The 19,089-nt window shown below is 43.0% G+C and overlaps 1 long non-coding RNA gene across 2 annotated transcripts in view; it reads right to left on the bottom strand.

The window, feature by feature from the left end:
* LOC102563999 (uncharacterized) overlaps positions 1–18,538 on the bottom strand; it is a 261,609-nt gene extending 243,071 nt beyond the window's left edge. For both annotated transcript variants that reach the window (XR_009464020.1, XR_009464019.1), the window contains exon 1: positions 18,452–18,538. This is a non-coding gene — a long non-coding RNA (uncharacterized LOC102563999). The remainder of the gene's footprint in view (positions 1–18,451) is intronic.
* Positions 18,539–19,089: the final 551 nt, after the last annotated feature.

The following is a 19,089-nucleotide window of genomic DNA, read 5'->3' as shown; positions in this document are numbered from 1 at the left end:
TTTTTTAAAGCAAAAATATACTATTCTTAAAGGTTGTCTTTAATTTCTACAATTATGATAATTATACTAAACATGTATAAATGCTAAAAAGAGTGGGAGGTAAATATGCAGGGATATTCATATCACTTATGAATTAAAAATGGGCCAAATCCCCAGTTCATGTGTGCTGAAAGCTGGCTTTTTGGCCAGGCTTTCATTGCACAAATTGTATTCCAAACATAAATTGAATAATAGTTCCTTTAAATTTAAAGAGCAATCATTTTAAGTACATTGTAGTGCCCTCATTATTCCATCTTGCTGCCAGAATTTCCTTTGATTTTGTTTTCCCTTACGAATATAGCATAACTCTCCTTCCTACTATGTGGTTCTATCTGTTGGAAACTAGGGCTGTGAGAAACACCATCCTTTGATTTCAACATCTGTTTTGTTGTTTCAAAGGGACAGTGTTTCATTTTGTCATTTTGAAGCACTGTCCCATTTTGTTTTGACAAAACTGTTTCACTGTTTCAACTCATTTCGCATTTTGCCCATAGGTTATAATGAGGAATCATGAAAACGCCGAAATCATTGTAATTTGTTGCCTGACTCAGATGCAAATTGCAGGGATGGTAGCCTCTTCTGAGGGCATGAAGCCTGCCAAGTTTCAGGGAGATAGGTGCAGAGGCTTCTTGGAAACTGCACCTCAAAGTCTTGAAAGCAAAGTTTGTGACACTTGCTGGCAGCAGCAGCTTCCTGTCATCCAGCTCACAGATCTGGGGGCTCGTACCCCTGGGACAGCTGCACTCCATTTGTGCTGGTGGAGCCAATCAGAGTGCAGCCCAGTGGCAGGAGGTGGAGAGAGCCAGGGATGTGCTCCAATCAGCTCTGCCAGGGCTGTGCTCCCCGCCAGGCTAAGCTACATGGGGCTGCAGAACTGCTCAGGGTACAGCCCTGGCACCCCCCTGCCTCCCACCACCGGGCTGCTTCAAAACTCAAAGCATTTTGAAACTTTCAGAACATTTTGAGTGCCCACATTTCATTTTGAAGCTGTTTCGATGCTTTTTGTTTAGTTTTGATTTTGCTGTTTTGAGCTCGAAACACATCGAAACAACTTCAAAATGAAACACGGTGAAATTTTGCAGAGCCCTATTGCAAACTATGGCCTGAACCCTGCAAGGAATGATATGTGGACCCTTGCAACCAGGGGAACTCCTTGAAATGGGTAAAACTAAGCTCATGTGTATAACCTTTGCAGGGCTGGGGTCAAAGTTCTGATAGCCAGCACCAAATGAGCACAAAAAATTGAATTTATTCTGTGCTTGCTGCTTTTTCATAGGTAAGTACCTGACTCTCCCTAAAGCAGCCCATAAAGCTGGGTTCTCTGTTCATTACTTTTATAGGGTCCTCTCCACTGCACCTCTCACCACTTGACCATTGACCCTCATGTACAAAGACCTAGCTGCAGGTGACATGGAAGGAAGCAAATAGATTCCAGGAATCCAGAGATGGGAAGGGCAGGACTGGAGAACGGCACATCTCTTCTGGGAGTGTTTGTTAGGGCAGACAGAGCATGAGTAACTGTGTTGCTTCCCCCTTTTATAGCATGGACATCTGAGGTCAGGAATGCTCCTGGACAGGATTACAGCCCTGCGAAGGTTAACAGTCTCCATTTTGAATTATTCAGGCATCCCCACCCTTCCCCCCATAATACGGTTTGTGTTTGAGATGCAACCACCAGCCACTTCTATGATGCACAGGAGAAATGCTAATCTCTGCTGGAAGAAATCAAAGGAAAGCTGACTATTTCCACTTTCCCATATGGGAGCAAGTCCTGTTGTGAGATCCCTCTGCCCTCAAAGACTCACCTCTACTCTTAGCAACCGAGAACAGAGTAGAATCAAATACTACAGTCACTATCTCCATGCAAATCAGTTCTTCCCCAAATCTTGCCTAGCAGCTTTTTTGTTCGTTGTTCCTGTTACTTGTGCCGACACATACTTGTTAAGCAAGTGTCCCATCAGGTAATACAGAGCTCAGAGAAACATGTGTAACACCCCGGGAGCAGGTGTGGGCACCACCAAGGCTCCTCTGATAACAAAACACCTTTTTTATGGTCAGCAAAGGTCAATGCCATCATTAGCAAGATATGGTCTGCATACAACATGGTACACTCGAGTGGTGCAGTATGAAGACTACCGTATGCAGGGTATAGATTACTTGATCAGAACAGAACATGGCTATAGAAACTGGTGAGAACAGCGGGCTACTTTAAAAGGAAGCCCCAATGCAGATATTTTTGCTAACTCACAAAATACACCGCTGTTGATTTTTACCCCTAGCCCCCTCCTTCTCTTAATCTTTCTAAGCAAGGCTTTGTGATGACAATATATCGTCCTGTTCTATTCCAGAGAATCTGCTCTATTTTTAATCTTAACCTGGGCTATTCTGCTCCCCGCCCTTATTTTTAATTTCCTTGTCACACTTGGATGAGCGTCCTATACATTTGTACATTACCAAGTAGTTCTGAACTCTTTTTTTATTCCAACATTTTCCCCCCAACTTGTTTCCTTTCTTGCAGCAGCAGTTACTGCCACAGTGGAAAGAGTCTACAGAGTCTCCTAATAATTTAAATTTCAGATGAAGACCACTGAATTGCTCAGACGTAATGTTGCCAGTTTTCACCATGTGATGAGACTATCACTGCTTTTCCATTTAATGGGTAGGTGCCCTTCCCCTGTTCTTGGGGAAATTCCCACGTGAGTAGTTCCATCGTATTTTACATGATTTGCATTGGAAAAAAATATAATAGATCTGAGTCATGGTGAAGGCTAACCAGCATTTTCTTCCTACGCTTATTCTTCCTGTATTTTCAATGACAAATGTCATTCTCTTCATTTAGGGAATAAAGTGGGCTCCATTTTGTGCCCTCTAGATCCAAACTCCAAATGGCCATGTAGGACCTCTGGAGATTTTCTGATTGCAATAGGGAGGTGAAGGAGAGAGAGAGTTGTGTATTCCACACTCTCTGAAAGGAAGTAGGCAGAAAATGACAGGAAGTGGGATAGAGCAGCCAATCCAATGCTTAGCGTCAACTCTAGAAGCCAGACTTCAGAATCAAGCCAGGTAGGAAAAATAAAATCGGAGCTCATACCCCAGAAACAGATTGCAGGAGTGCTAGAACCAGGAGAAAGAGCAAGAACCGTGCCTGGGACAAGGTATTAAAGGGTGGTAGACAAAGTCTGTGGTGCAGGTGGCATGTGACTGTCACCACTGCTGATTTAAAGGGCTACGTTGGAGGTGAGATCAGCTTCCTGCATATACAGCTGTGACTAAGGTCTGGGCATTGTGGAAATGAAAAGCATGCTAGAGGGAAGATGCATTTCCACCTGCAGTATCTATGGTAGGTCATGTCTGCAGGAAAAGGCAGGTTGTGAGCTCCAACAAAGACTGAAGAATGGTCCATATACCAGCTAGAGGATGGAGCCTCCCAGGTACCAAAGTGCAGGCACCATACCATGCTTTTCTCCTCTGTCCTGGCCAAGGACAGGGGTACATTGTGTTTTTACATTGACGTTCCTTTCCAGTGCTCCTCCCTCAACACCATGCCAGGTTGCAGTGTTATTTAAGCCTCATGTTACAAAACAGCCTGGGCAGTTATTTAGTTATGTGCACCTGTTATTCCAAATGTCATATCTCGTTCAAGAAATCAGGCACATTTAGAGACTGATACAAAGTCTTTTGAAGGCAGCAGGGGGTCTTTCCAAGGGCTTTGGATCAAGTGCCTAATGAGCAATTTCACACATGTTAATTTGGTCACTTTTTCCAGACACGCAGAAGAAACCCTTGATTTTACATCCCAAGCAGAGTTAAATAGTCTTGAATCTTCTGATGGATATCAAAACACTTAAATTTTACTCTGGGGCTGTTAGAAACATATTTTTCCCTGTTTGTACAAATTTCATAAAGGTTAATAATTAATTATATCAGGTTGACCTTCAGCCATATATCAAACCCAGCTTCAGAACAGATTAAGGAGCAGTTGTTGACCTTTAGTTAGAGATACAAATTTGGTGATTTGGGAAATCTGCCCTCGCAAAACTTATGAAATCTGTGTGAGATTGGAGACTTGCTCTGTGCATCACTGCCAGACTGCAAACTCCATACTGAATGAGGAACTTGTTTGCTTCTCTCTAGTCTCTGCCTGAGCATCTTGGGATGATATTCCAAAGTGTGGAGACACAGAGCTAATAATCACTATAAAACTTCAATGGTTGTCTGATCAAATGGAGCACACCTTTAGATAAAACCTAAGAGCAAATTGTTTTTTCATGTTGGAACACCAGAGGTATAATAATAATGAACATGCTCATGCAGAGACTAGAGAGAAGCCAATAATTAGCCAGTGGATCATTTTACACAGGGGTCTAGAATCACCTGAGTAGGCTGATCAGTGAGGCCTGACCAAGTGTACTGGAAGTTGCAAGAGTTATAAGGGGTCCTTCATTTTAGGCTGAGTGAGAGAGGAGACAAACTGAAAGCAGAAAGTTAGCTACTAGAGTGAAAGCAGTGATTATGTGTGGGGTGGGATGTCCTGTATTTCTGAAACAGCTCTGATCAGAGATGCTCAAGAGCAATGATGAAACTGGGGCAGGGAAGCATGGGCATGTGTTTTGCTTAGAGATATATATTTCTTGTATAGAAGGCATATTGGAATACTTAGAGCCTGCATATCTGTCATATAATATATATAGCCTTGTGATGTGGAAACATCTCTTTATTATTTAAAACAATCTATATACAATGATTTACATTACAGTAGTAACTGTTTCACTACTGACTTGCAAGGGTCTTGCGGCTAGCCTGCTCCTGTTCTATAAGTTACACCTAGAAGTTACTCCTGTTCCACCTAGAAGTTAGATTCATACATTCACCCACGTACATGAAAACTGTTGCAGCAGGATCTATTACTAAGTGAGATCCGGGTGATGGTCTAGTACCATTCAGTCTATCAGCACAGAGGTGAATCTTTCCTATTATGATTGTCCTACTCAATAACTCTCTACAAACACCTAAGAAAAAAAACCAGTCAGGCAGTTCATTTTGAAACAGAAAACATACTACAAGTTTTCCAAAGAGAGGGCGGTGGCTCACAACAATTATCTGATGTCAACAGCTTTAAAAAACTTGAGCAACTGCAGACTAACTAGCTCTGTCATAAGTCCTGAAATTTGTATGTGCTTGAGACGCCATCAAGACAGTTTCTTGGACTTCTTAAACCCCCATCAAATCGCGGAGGGTAGCAGCAGCCTTTTTATTTCAAAATAATCTCCCTCAAAAACCCCACATAAAACACATTCATCTGAAAATACCATTCTCTCTGCCTGCCTGCCTGTACTCCATCAATGTACTGGTTCTTATGTGACACACTGAAATAGCCTAACAGTTCTGATTCCAACACAGAAAAAGTGAAAACCGAGACATGGGTTTGATATCCAAAAATGATGACCAAATTCCCTCTTGCAATTTTCAGGACAGGTGGCACCAGTAACTAGCAATAAAAAGGAAGAAAATAGAAAGGCTTAAGAAAATGGAAATATCACCCATTACAGGCATAAAATGCAACACCTTTCAAATTTTAAAGCACTTTTACAATAGTTTCCATGGGAACAGAAATTTGGCACGAGAGCTGTTATGAAAAACTGTTAGGAGGCAGCCTCTACCACGCCAGATGGTTAATATGTAACAAGGGAATATCACAAGATGGAATGTAGGTTGGTATAACCCCTACAACCTTGGTAATAGGTCCAAATGGACCTAATCACAGGAGTGCCTTCCAAGAACATGTCAGCACCACTATCATCGGTGACAATGGCTAGGTACAGATGTGACATTTAATGTACATTGAACACACAAATAGTCCTTTAAAGCCATAACAGAACAGACATTTGCAGCATTTAGAGTGAGATCCACCAGTTTTAAAACACTTTAAAGTTAGCCCTTGATGGATGTGGTATTAGAGTAAAGCGCTTTAGGTGACAACGCTTTTTTGAATGTCTGTACCACGTACATCACACTTCGATGTAGGTTGCATTTTGATGCCGGCCCAAGGGCCCTTGCTGGGTGGCTTGCTAGTCTTAACTGGTGCTGGTCTGCTTCACAGAGAGGAGACAAAAAAAGGCTGAATCTCCTCCCTGTGCAGTTGGGTGGGGTGGGGTGGGAGATGGGGAAACAGCCTCTCTGCCATGCAGACACCCCTCCCCACCCAAGCTTGTGGGCTCCTGTTTTGGTGGGGGCTGGGCCAGGCTGGGCTGGGTCCAAGCAGTAGAGAGCCAGTGAAAAGATGAGCCAAGCAGTCCTGTGCTATATCTTATTGCTGTCATTGTGAGGAGGCTTAGATGGGGTGGGGGTGGGGGTGAGGGAAGGGAGCCACACTGCTGAAAGCCCTGCCCTCTCACAGCTTGCTGGTGCCTGGGGTCTTGGAGAGACTGGGTTAGATCTGTGCAACAGGGAGGCTCCCTGTCCCCCACCTTCCTCCCCCCAACCCCAGCCTCTTCGTAGCTGCAGCCAAGAGTAGGCCAGGAGTCTGGAGGGGGTAAGGGGGGGGTCCCCTTGGCACAGGGACCTGGCCTGGTCCCCCCATAAGACCCCAGTCAGGAAACTGTAAGAGGGACCCCTCATGGTCGGGGTAGGGGTGGGGGGGGACTCCTTTTCCCCCAGACCCTAGTTCTTAGCATGGTGAAAATCTGGGCCACTACAGCTCCTGGCTGCAGCTCTCAAGAGGCTAGGGTCAGGATGAGGAGAAGGGGGAGGCAGTGTCTGTTCAGTTTATTCCCATTCTAACTTAAAGCACTTTAAGTAAAGTGCGATAGAGCACTTCTACCCAGGGCTTTTTGAATGTCTGTACTTAGCCAATATGATCAATCACAAGGAAAAACTGCACTGATTAGATGGAGAATGAAAGGGTACATCTTTCAACAACGCAATCACTGTGAAAGAATAAGGAATGAGTGGATGTTGACATGAAATACAGCAGTTGTTGCAAGACTGCTTCAATTAAGAAGGGAAAAACATTTATGTTATTGGCTCCAATAAATGTGCATCTAATAACTCTATATTTGCCTTGGTGCATCTTTAGAATGAATAAGGAGAGCCAAAATGAGCTTTCCCTTTGCATTCCACTTTCAAGTAAAGACTGCCTCCAGCATGAAACATTTCCAGTGGCAGCACAGGACAGCTCTGTGACGTACAGCAGTCCTACATCTTAGCCAGAGAAGCTACAAAATCCATTTCCACTGCGCAGACTAGCCAGAGTCAGCAGTTCAGCTCATATAAATCAGTGCAGTCCAATTCTAGCTACAGTAGATATTCTGTGGATCCAAGCACTGGAGCATCTGAACACTTCACACTGATACATATATTAATTGTTTCAGCACACCTCAGACATAGGGTAGGACACACACAGATGGGGAGCGGAGATAAAGTGCAGCATCTAGGCATCTAAATCTAATTGATTTTAGTGCTTAAATAGCTTTGAGGACCTGGACCTAATTGATTGGCCTGTGGTCACTTAGGAAAACAGCACAGCCGGCAAGTTAAATGGGTCTCCAAAATTGAATCTACCACCTAACTGCAGGATTAGCATTGAATTGCTGGAACCCATCTGCATAGAACTTGCTTGTTTTAAGGGAATTGTTATCCATCTCCAAGAAAGGATGAACCTGATGCTATAATAGAAGGTCAGAGAGATAATCATAATGTACTTAAGTGACAGGACAATGTGGGGTATATATTCCTTCCTGAGCACTGCAGCAGTAAGTGTTTGCTCTGAACATGAGGTTTATTTTCCTTCCCTTTGGGTTCTTTATTCTGTGACTTTCCAGTGGAAACACACAGAATAGCGGGAAGACATTTGTGAAAACACAGTGGGCATCTTTACATGTACTCTGGGGACTAGGGGAAGGGTGTGCACTTTAATTACAGCTGCTCTCTACACTCTAATTAAAGCACCCACAGCATATCCTGTATTTAGCATCCTGCACTTCAAAATGGTGGTGCGGGTGCTTTAACTAAAGCTTGTTCAACATGTTTTAGTTAAAGCACCCCCGTTGAATACACGAGACACGGAGGCTGGCTGAAGCATGATAATTAGCACACTCCAGTGGACTCAGTTAATTGAGTCTGCTCTGATGTGCTGTAATTATAATGAGTTGTAGCAGCATCCCCTCACATCCACAGGCACCCCATGTGGCCTGATCCTCTGGTAGCTGATGTGGTCATTTAATCTGCACAAAAAGGATGGAAAATCACATCAGTGGTGTTTCTTACTGAGCAATGGAGGGCCACGGAGAAACAGGCTCAAAAAATCCATGGGACACTATCAAGTATTATTATTATATTTTTATTTTTTTTTTTACTTTGAGCTGAAATTATGAGTTAAAAGTGTACATCACTTGGTGGCCATAATGGGACAATTAAAAAAGTGGTGATTGGATTTTCCCATTCTGTGTTTGTGGCCATCTTTACCTTTATCATTGTGTTATGCTATCTTGGTGCATAAAACTCCCACTGCATAAAGGAGAATGTTGTCATGGCACCCAAGTAGCGCACCTTCCAATGCAACCTAGACAGCAAGTGCCTCCATCACTCTTGAGAACAGGGGTTTGACATGTTCTTGAAATTTTAAGCTAAGATGATGTTCAAAGATACTCGAAAGCAGTGTTATTTGGTCATTTTCTCACCTGTGTTTTAAGTGACATATATTACAAACAGTCACTTACAGAAGAAAAAAAAAAAAATGGAAGAGAGGTGCACAGTCTTGAAGGCTTCAGAGTACTTTTGAGAGAATGGTTCATCCTATGTCACCTTTAGAGGAGAGTTCTAAGGGCCAGAGCCTCAGCGCTTACAACTAAAAGCCCTGATTAACACCAACTGAATATCTGGCCTTGTATGTTTGTAAGTAGCACAGGTAGGTTAAAAAGAGAGGACAGTCAAGGCTCATTTAGAGAAGAGGCACCTGGTTGCAAAGCAAAGATGGTCAATATTGAGAATATTGCATTGTTTTGGCCTGCAAAGAACAGCTGCTATTACTTGTCAGGTCAAATGTTGTCATTATGCAGGGCTAAATGTGAAGAGAAACCTAAAATTGCCTTTGGGAATGGTATTTTTTGCCATCATTAGATTTTGAAGAATTGACATTTTGTTTTCCTGCGTACACTCTCAATAGAGTCATTTATAAATGTCATCAAGTTAACAGACCACATTATCTTACCCTTTTGATAACTAATCTATAACACACTAGGAAATACCCAGTGTGCAGGCACAGGCTAGCTATTAAGACTGGTGATTATATTGATAAAATCCTCTGTGCATATTCATCAAGCAAGATTTTGAATTACTCTCTACTCATTGGAATGCACCGACTAATGCCACTTCTTGCACTCTGTTTATAACCCCCTGAAAATGCCCATCCAGACAGGAGGAAATTGCTTTTGTGTAATCACTAGAGAAATATTTAAAGAGCCCCTGATGCCTCCTGGGAAAGATCCTATTTATAAACAGCCCTGCTGCCATTTACACTCAATTCAGCTGAAGCTACAATCCATATAAAGGGATGGGATATTCAGATGGGAAAGCTCAAGGGTGGGATATTCAGATGTGTTTAGTAATAGTCTTAACTTCACTCCCTTTGATCTTGCTTCTGGTTACTGTGGGAGAAGTGTCTGGCCAGTTCTCAACACCTGAAAATAACACCCCCCTACAGCTCTTCTTAAGTTAAACCCATCCCTCTCTCCCCCGTCCCTCCTCCCCCCACCAAATATTAATCACCTGAAACCTAATCATATACAGTCATACACCCTTGGGAGCACTACGAAGCTGACATTCTTCAGCCCACTTCTTTGCCCACCTACACTTTCATATTAAGCATCTTAATTGCTCTCATTCTTTCTCACCTTTTATAACAAACTGATCCAGAATACTACCAGACTTTAGCTCTCCAGCAATTCCTTGTGATTTATTTTGAAGTCTCCCTACATTACTCCATAGACTGAAATGATAATTGTATCTCCACCTTTTCTCCTCCTTCACCCATTTCACTTTCATGTGTGTGTGTGTGTGCATGCACAAGCACACTCCTGTGTTATACCGGCTTAACTTTAATATTTTTTATAGTATGGTTTTTACTGCTGTGGCACTTGGAAGCTACAACAGAGATGAGGAACCTATTGTATTACAGTGTGAAGTGACAATCTCTGCCCTGAAGAACTTAACTTTTGATTAAACAAGGAAGGCAAATGAATCAGCAGGGAAGAAAAGGGAAGCAGATACAGAGAGAGGGGAAGTGACTAATATCTCACAAGGTATCACTGACAGAGCAAGGCTTTTGACTCTTAGGACAATTCTTTCCTCACTAGACTGCAAAGCCTCCTTTCTTATATTCCTTTAGTTGAGGTCTGTTGGTGCTCCTTTAGATTTTTTTTTTAATATATATGTAGCATATTGCAGAACTGGCTGGATTTGGGGGAGAAAGCACTAGAAATAAGAAAAAGCTGTAAAATATTTTCAGCCAAAGGAAGTGTTGGTGAAAGACCAGATCCCAACTGTCTGCCCAGATGAGTGTAAGCTAAGCACCTCATTCAATCTGGTTCACTGAGTGTGGGGTTTCTTTGGACTCTTCTGTTCTTTTGTTGGGTGGCTTTGAGGTGATTGACTCCTGCTATTTCAGAAAACACACCATTTTGTAGACCCCATTCCTTAATGATTTTGGGGGGCGGGTTGGGGAGGGGGATGAGCATGTTTTGATTTTTTTTTAGTTGAAGGCCTTCTGGTCTTGATGGAACTTTCCTACTTTATGTGAAAGCCTAGAAAGGGTCATAGCTTCAGATACATCAGGAGTCCAGTGGCAGGCAAGCAGGAACGTAGTATGGGTAAAGAGCCAAGGCCAACAGGACAGAGGAGTGCATGGAAGAAGAGTCTTGACACACAATTGCTGCTACACAAAGTCATCACTTATAGCTGAGGTCATCCAGAAACTGTGTCAAGCACTACTACTCAAAGGCCAACTCCAGCTTTCTTCAGTTCATTCCTAGTGCTCAGTTTTCTTCAGACAGCTCCTGCAGAGCCTCAAAGACAAGTGCACTCTTCTTTCTCTCTCTCTGACCTGCCTTCTAGCTTGCTGAAATCTCCTGCCCAGTAAGCAGAAGACTGCATGTATGAATAAGCATTTGCTTCCTTACCCCTCCATATATGCACCTTATACTCCTTATTTTCCCCTTCCAGGGATTTTATGGTATAGAGCTGGAATGAGGAATGACCTCCTCTGTTCTTCTTGAGGTCAGTTAGAAAGTTTTCCTGTGATTGTCCTCTCTGCACAACCCTCAGCAGGAGTCTTATACCTAGACCCATACAAATAGCTGCTTTTCTGGTGTGCTGGCTGAATTGGAAAAAAAAAAATCAGCATGATAATTGGTTTGTGTTAACCTGAAACAACAAGGTTTGTTTTCTGGCTGACATGCAGCCCACCCTGAAGTGCTTTTCAGATAGAAGGAAATATTTTGCTTGACCTAAAACAGAAAGGTTCACTGAGTGTGGGGTTTGAGGCTCTTTTTTTAATTTAAAATATTCTGAAATTCAGTTAGTTAAATTTGGTCCAGAAATACCACTTCAAAATGTAAAATTGAAATATTTCATTTAGAAAATATCCACATCAAATATCACGAACTTGCTTTTTCCTTTTTTGGACCCAAGTTTCAGTTGAGTTCAAACTGAACATTAAGTATTTTCAGCTGCCTATAAGCACACTTTTGGTCAAACAAACTATTTTTGTTTGCTCATCTCTCCAACCTTTGCCTGCCAGAATCTGGAAAGTGAAGTTAAAATGCATCCAAACAGAATCCTACATCTGCAAGTACTTGCCTTCCTGTACATAAATCCAAAAGGCAGAGGTGAAAGTTTCTTAAATACAGTCTAACAGAAAAAAAAGGACTAGGTTAAAGTCCTAAGTTCTGTAGGGATGGAACAATTTAAATTGATTATACATCAGGTAGTGATGTCAGCAAAATGCACAACTCCAGACAAAACTAGCTAAAGCTGTTTGTAGTTAATCCGTTCAGAGTAAGCAATCAACTACTTACTAGTCTATGAATTCAGCATAATGTGGACCATAATCAGTAAATATTCTAGAAGGCTAAAATTAGATACCAAGAGTCCATCCTCAGGCCCATGTATTTATAGTTGATAATGACTTCAGTAATATATTTTCTTTGGTTAAACCCTCCTGTGGCTCTCAGGCTTTCTGTAATATATTTCTGCCCCAACAACAGACCTTGGATTTTATTTGCATTTATTAATAATTTATTTCTCCCTAGCTCTACTTGCAAGTTTTATCAAGCTCTGACTAGAAAAGAAAAGAAAAGAAAAGAAAAGAAATACAACAGTAGTGGGATGCAAAAGGGAAAATCCTGCCCTCTGCTGAGTGGGTGAAGGGGGTGTTCAAGACTTGTCCTTTGTCTAGATCCACTGGTGAAAGAAGAAAGCTGGGATGGGGGGCAACTGGGATGGGAGGCAACATGTGTACACAGTGCACACGTGAATGCAAAGCTGGGGTGGGGGCAACAGCATGCTAGCTGGAGCACAGGGGTCTCTACAAAGGAAGCCTTGCTAAGTCCTTGCTTCATGGGTTCAGTTGTATCAAAGGAATGACAGTGGGCAAGTGTAGATATAAATTATTAAGGGTAGACTGTCTTCATCTACTATTGCAGCTACACAGATGAAGGCATTAGATTGACTCATTTGTGGATGAGCCTAACTGCAGTGACTTTACAGCTCATAGGACCATTTAGTGCCAAGTCTACCAAGAACTTGGAGAGGAGAGCAGCAAAGGTGCATGCTATGGCCATGTTTCCTTGCCCTGTAGCCTAATAGCTATGCAGGCTGAGAGACCAACCATGTCACCGCAATCTCTCTAGTACCTCTCATCTGCTTTGCTTCCCAAGGGAGCTTGTGTGCGGGATAGCCAAAATATCACATGTAATATCACAGGGGGGGAAGGGGAGTGAACCCACACACAACTCAAGCACATGAAGATGCAACAACAATAAAAACACCCAGATGGCAGAAAAAAATGAGGCGGCACCAGGGCTGTGTCACATCGTCTAAGATATGTTGCATATGCAGGAAGAAGTATAGTAACCCTAAAACTGTCAATCCTTCACAGCTCTGCACCCTATTAAACTCATCATCAGTGTTACGAAACCATATGGTGTATGTCTATTAAAAGTACTCCTGTGATTGGAATGTGTTTGCATCATCCTTATGTTTGAACCACACTGTTGATATAGTTGTGGAGCTGTCAGCTCTGAAACCCGGAGCACTAATTAAAGATGAGCACGTTAGAAAAGGGTTAGTCGTTTAAACTGTCAAGAAAAACAAGGCACAGGCAGAGCTGTTGTAGCAGAGTCTGCTTCCGAGGGAATCCCCTGGTTGTGGGAGAGCATGAGCAGCAGAAGTCATGGATTCATGAATACATTAAATACGACATCTCCCCAAACATCTGGCCAAACACAAGGTATCCTCTCACCATCTCGCCTTTGACCCCAGGGGAGTAGCGGAGGGTCTGGCTCACCATGGTGGTACCATGAAGCCATAAATGAATTGGCCCTCAAAACATCCCCATTTCACAGATGGGAAACTGAGGTGCAGGGAGATTCTGTGCCATGATTTTCAAAATGGTTCAGCAAAAAGTAGCTGGGACCAAAATGTCCATCTCAGTTGCCACATCAGAGATAGGTTTTCAGAACCGTTCGGCACCCTGGGTGCTTAGCATGGTGTGAAAATCCGGCCGCAGCTGCCACGCTGGGGGTGTTTCAGCACTGAGCACTTCTGAATGCCAAAAGTATATCTTCACTGCATGCGGTAGGTGTAGCTGCAGCAGGCTTAAGCATACCTGCACCCATTTTAACCTAGTCAGTGGAGACAAGGCAGCGAAGGCTGTGCGAGCCTGCAGAGGGCCCTGCATATTTCCTCCTGGAGATACTGTGCACTGAGTTTCTATGTATTCACTGCAACTTTTACCCAGGCTAGCTAAATCCCTGGCATCCCTGCGCATGTTGCAGCATCAGCATACCCTAATGGCTTGCCCAATATCACAAAGGAAGTCTAAGGTAGAATCAGGAGCTAAATTTAGATAGGCTGGTTCTCAGGTTAAGGGATTACCCTTCTGCAACCCTTGGTGCCAGACTCTTCAGATTCAGTTTTGTAAAAATGATGATAACTGAGAAAATGGGAGTTCCTAAATGAGTCATAGGTACCTGCACCAAATTTCCATCCTAAGGTAGTTAAGATTTGGCCCCTTCTATTACTTATGCTCTTTTTGTGACTGGCCCTCTTTTGGGCACTTGACTTGGAGCTATTCCTGGGTCTCTTCAGTGTATAAGGAGTTTTCCATATCTCTGGTTTGATATCACCACAGGTTTCTTTTTACATTAAACGTAAATTTTAAAAAACTGTTGTTCATCACAGTTATGGAACCCTGCAGGCTCATTTGTACATATTCTGTCGTACAGAAATTATTTCAATTAACAAACAAAAGGCTATTTTTTTTTTATGCAGACTTCTTCCCAAACAAATGGTGTCCTACTCATGCTATCTCAAAGGATGTTATGATGCACTGTATCAAAAGCTCATTAGCACTCTTTTCATCTATGGCGAGAAAAAAAAATATCATTGCAAATGTTTGTTGTGGTAGAGTCACTGTTGTGTACTTAGCAAAAGCTTGTTTGGGGAGGATTTGAATGCTATATCTGGCAGTTTAGCTATGCCAATATTTTTGTTCTTATCAATCTTTAAAAAAAATTTCCACTTCTGATACAGACACCTGTGGCTACAGAGACGACACGGGAACCACCTGTCAAGAGCAGGAAGCTAGCTTCTGCCGCTATTTTTCAGTCTGAAGCAGCTCGGTGGAAGACAAAGATCCATCAAACGTAGTGGCTGCCTGATGAAATACTTCAGTAGTTATTCCTCACAAACATACATCAACAAACATCTGCCTCCTTGACTAAAAGCTTTCCTGTTTCAGCTGAATAAATTGTGAATCTCTCCCTGGAATACTAAAATCTGCCATCAATCATGTAGCCATCACCCACTCCCCCATCACCCTCTACCACAAAACTGTGGGTACTCTCTCCCCCCCGCCCTGCCCCGTGAGATCCAATTTCCAAGCATTTTTCTGAAATCCATATTATTCTGTTGCACAGATCATTGCTACTAAAACACACCGCAAAAACACATCCATCCAAAATATTAAGAAATGTGCTGGAAATATTTTTGACGACCATTCTAATTGTAACCAATGCCTCATTATGGATTTTGTTGAGAAACAGTGGCCCTTAATACCATTGCACACTCTTACCTTTGGCTCAAGACATACAATTAGAGCCAAGGGTAGGAGTGTGACCCCATTACCACCTGCAGAGGTTGTCACATAACAGTAAGTTCAGATGCTAATATAGGGATGAGTCCTGACCAAAGAAACCTAGGACATATTTGTGGGGGGGAAAGGGAAGTAATAGGTTTATAACATTTCACCTCTGTGTTACCCATAATGCATATGTTAAGACAAAGGGCACCAGCCTTGCAATTGTCATCAGTGGGAGTTTTGTCACTGACTTCAATAGTGTGGGAACAGGCTATATGTTGCTAACATTGGTACAACTGAGGGCTTCTCACATCCTTTATAGTTGAGGGCTTGACTCTGCAAGATACTGAATGTTCTGACCTACTGTCCTGAATAGCACTACTTTTAAGCCCAGAAGTTCATAGAATCACAGAAAAATAGGGTTGGAAATCATCTCAGAAGGTCACCTCCAGTCCACTCCCCTGGTCAAAGCAGGACCAGCCCCAACTAGATCATCCCAGCCAAGGCTTTATCTAGCCAGGTCTTAAAACCCGCTAAGGATGGAGATTCCACAAAGTCTCTGGGTAACCTGTTGCAGTGTTTTATTACCCTCCTAGTGAGAAAATTCTTCCTAATATCTAAGCTAAATTTCCCTTACTGCAACTTGAGCAGTTGTCCCAAGTTGTCTCTTTGGAGTTGACAGAATTACTAACTGCCTTAACGTAAAGCTTGTGCAGAAGCAAAGGACCCGTCTATGTTCTGTGCAGTGTTTATCTTAATCAGAAAGTCTCTCATCTAGGCTATCAGCATGTGTACTTGTGTATGGGTGCTGCAAGAAATTCAGTATTCAGTGCTGCCATTACATATTATACCAGTGATTAGCAATCTGGCTTTGCAAGAGTGCCAGGGACATGTGTGAGAAGCTGTCATGCCTTGACTGAATGCTAGTCAAGTAGCAATAACAAAGCACTGTTAAACACTAGTCGTCCAGAATTGTTGTCTCATTGAGAAGTGCTGCCTTCCCATGCAACATTAAATACGAATCTCATTTTCCTCCATCTCAAGAAACCTTTAACCTCTTAAAAAGAGTAATATCCACAGTTGCATGACCAATTTCTACTCTGTCAAATAAAACTACTGAAGATGAAATTGATACCATTCAGAGCTACATGCAAAATGGTGCAGGATAGATATGACTGTCTACAAAGCTACCCTCATTATAGCCTGAATACATTTTTCTGTCATCAGAGACATTCCTGGAATACAGTTTATTATGTGTCAGTACATGTCACATTAATTACCATAGTTATAATATTACACCACCAATAAATATTTTAACTAATTAGTGTACTTTGTCTATTGTTTTTAAAGCAAGAGGCATGGTTCTAAGACAGTAACATTCAATTTTTTTCTTTTTCTTTAAACTATTTTGCTTGACTAGTCCAAAAGCTTTAACAATTGATCTATGCTTACGTCTTGCAAGAATGTATAAGAACATCATTTCTGATAAAAAATTACAGGAGTTCCTAGCCTGTCTCTGTTTCTGTTACAATAAAATACTGAATAGAGGTGTGACACTTGGTACAACAGAACTTCATTTGTTTCGTGCAGGCCCTATTGCAAAATGCTTCAGTGAATATAATGACTCAGAATGAAACAAAAAGGCAAAGGAGTGGAAGGAGAGTGGAATGTAAAGGTACAGAGGGAAAAAGAAAGGTTTTCAGGTGAGATTTTGAATATGATGTACAGTCAAGCAAGTAGACAAGGATGCCTATTCCAGATAGCAATATCTGTAGAGAAGACAGTACCTCCAACAGTAATATTTACTCAGCCACATGGATGAAGTCAGCAAAGCTGGTGGAATGAAATCTAACCCACATCCAGGATAAAGGATGTCACTATGGGCTGATGTAGGGGTTTAGACCATACCAAGACCTGCGGCCCTCTACTATAATCCTGGAACAATCTTCTCAGCCCAGAGACCCTTTTCACAGTAAGCAGACAATGAAGAGCCGACTCCACTTGTTGTGATCCCAGTGCAGACTTTATGCAACACTTCTAGGTTGAGGAAAGGCTTTTATTGGCTCTCTCCACCACAGATCTATTTGACCCCCAGTGAGGTTACTACACACAGTCTGACTGCTCCTGAAGAGAGCTTAAGGCTGCAATACTGTGGGTAGATATTGTAACAAGTGGGAGTCCCGGGACCAGTCAGTCGTTGGCCTGCCTGCTTGTCTTAGGGCTAACCACCCGCCTTCCTAACCTGCCACGCTTTGATGTTAGTGATTATACGATGTTAAACCGGTGGGAGGCTGCCCATTTACTGGCCTTGGTGACAAGGGCCTATGTACATGCCTCTGACCATCCCTCACTATGTCCCATGCCTCACAGATGTTCCTCCAGTGCCTCACACTGGGACCCAAGCTCCAGAGTCCCACACGGGACTCTAACTCCCCTCTGGAGCTCATAGTCACAGTGTCTTGCAGATGTTCCATGGCCTGACACCCAGCTAAGTTATCTGGCCACCCAGCCACTCACTCACTTGGGCTCCCAGCTCAGTTCCCCTCAGGACTCCCAGCCCATACCTGTTCAGTCTCCAAGCCCCATCTACTCTTGGGGCTCCAACCCCCATCTCAACTCAGGGCTCCAAGCAACACTCTGAGCCCCAGGCCCCACTCTCAGCTCCAAGCCCATACTACTGGGATTAGGGCTCCAAGACCCATCCCCTTGCCTCCCTGGGCTATAATCCCTTATCCCCTTGCCCCAGGAGCTCTACTCATAGTTCCTCAGGGCTCAGGACCCCACTCCCCTGAAGCCTCACCCCTGGCTCTTATGTGCAGCCTCAGAACTCATCTGTGAGTCTGGGCCCTGCCTGCTCGGTTTTACTACCCACCAGAGATATGGGGCTTGGGTTAGAAGGCACCCCATACTTGCCTTTCACTGGGGAGGTGACTGGCCTCACATTTTCAAGGACTACCCTGCCACAGGCAGCCCCTCCAGGCCATCCTCCCATAACAGGGTATAGTTTTCTGTCATACCCAGGACAAGGAACTGCCATCCCCATAGTTCCTCCTTTACCTCCAAGCTGTTCTGAGCAGCAGCTTAGCCAATGGTGTCTCTCTGGCTGCTGGCAGCATACTGCTGCCTTTGCTGTTCAGGGCCCAGCTCGGTATAGGGCACAGCTGGGCCCCCTCCCCCAATCAGGCAGTTGTGCTGAATTGGGATTGCAGCCAGCTGCAAACTGCCTTGCTGCTGCTCAGTCCTCTGCAAGTAACAGAGCACACCTTGTGCTCTGTTACAGATACTAATAATCTCTAAAGGGAACTATTACCAGTATTGAAAATCCTCTGAAACATCCCTTCATGGTAGTGGTATTTTTAATAGCTTTGCTCTTCTGTAACCAGGGTTCCACACCATAATTTTACAAGGTTACTAGCATACCCCTGTGAAGTAGCCTAGTACTAGACCCTAAACTGAGTATACTTTATAGAACTATGGATAATGATCAAATATTTTGATATATGTACCATTGTATTTTTCTTCTATGGGGCCTTTCATAGAACAAATAGTCCAATTTAGCAGGTAGACTTGAAAATTTGGTATGTTCCCCAGTTTATGTTGGTATCATAAACCAAGCGGATGAGCAACACTATAAAGGATGAAGTTTCTTAGTTTTAAAGCTCTTCCTATAAAGTTAGGCATCTGTGAGTTTAGCA

The sequence above is a fragment of the Alligator mississippiensis genome, chromosome 8, assembly GCF_030867095.1.
Source record: "Alligator mississippiensis isolate rAllMis1 chromosome 8, rAllMis1, whole genome shotgun sequence".
Classification (NCBI taxonomy): Eukaryota; Metazoa; Chordata; order Crocodylia; family Alligatoridae; genus Alligator; species Alligator mississippiensis.
The sequence above is the reverse complement of the archived record's forward strand: the minus strand, read 5'-3'. Positions and strand labels throughout refer to the sequence as shown.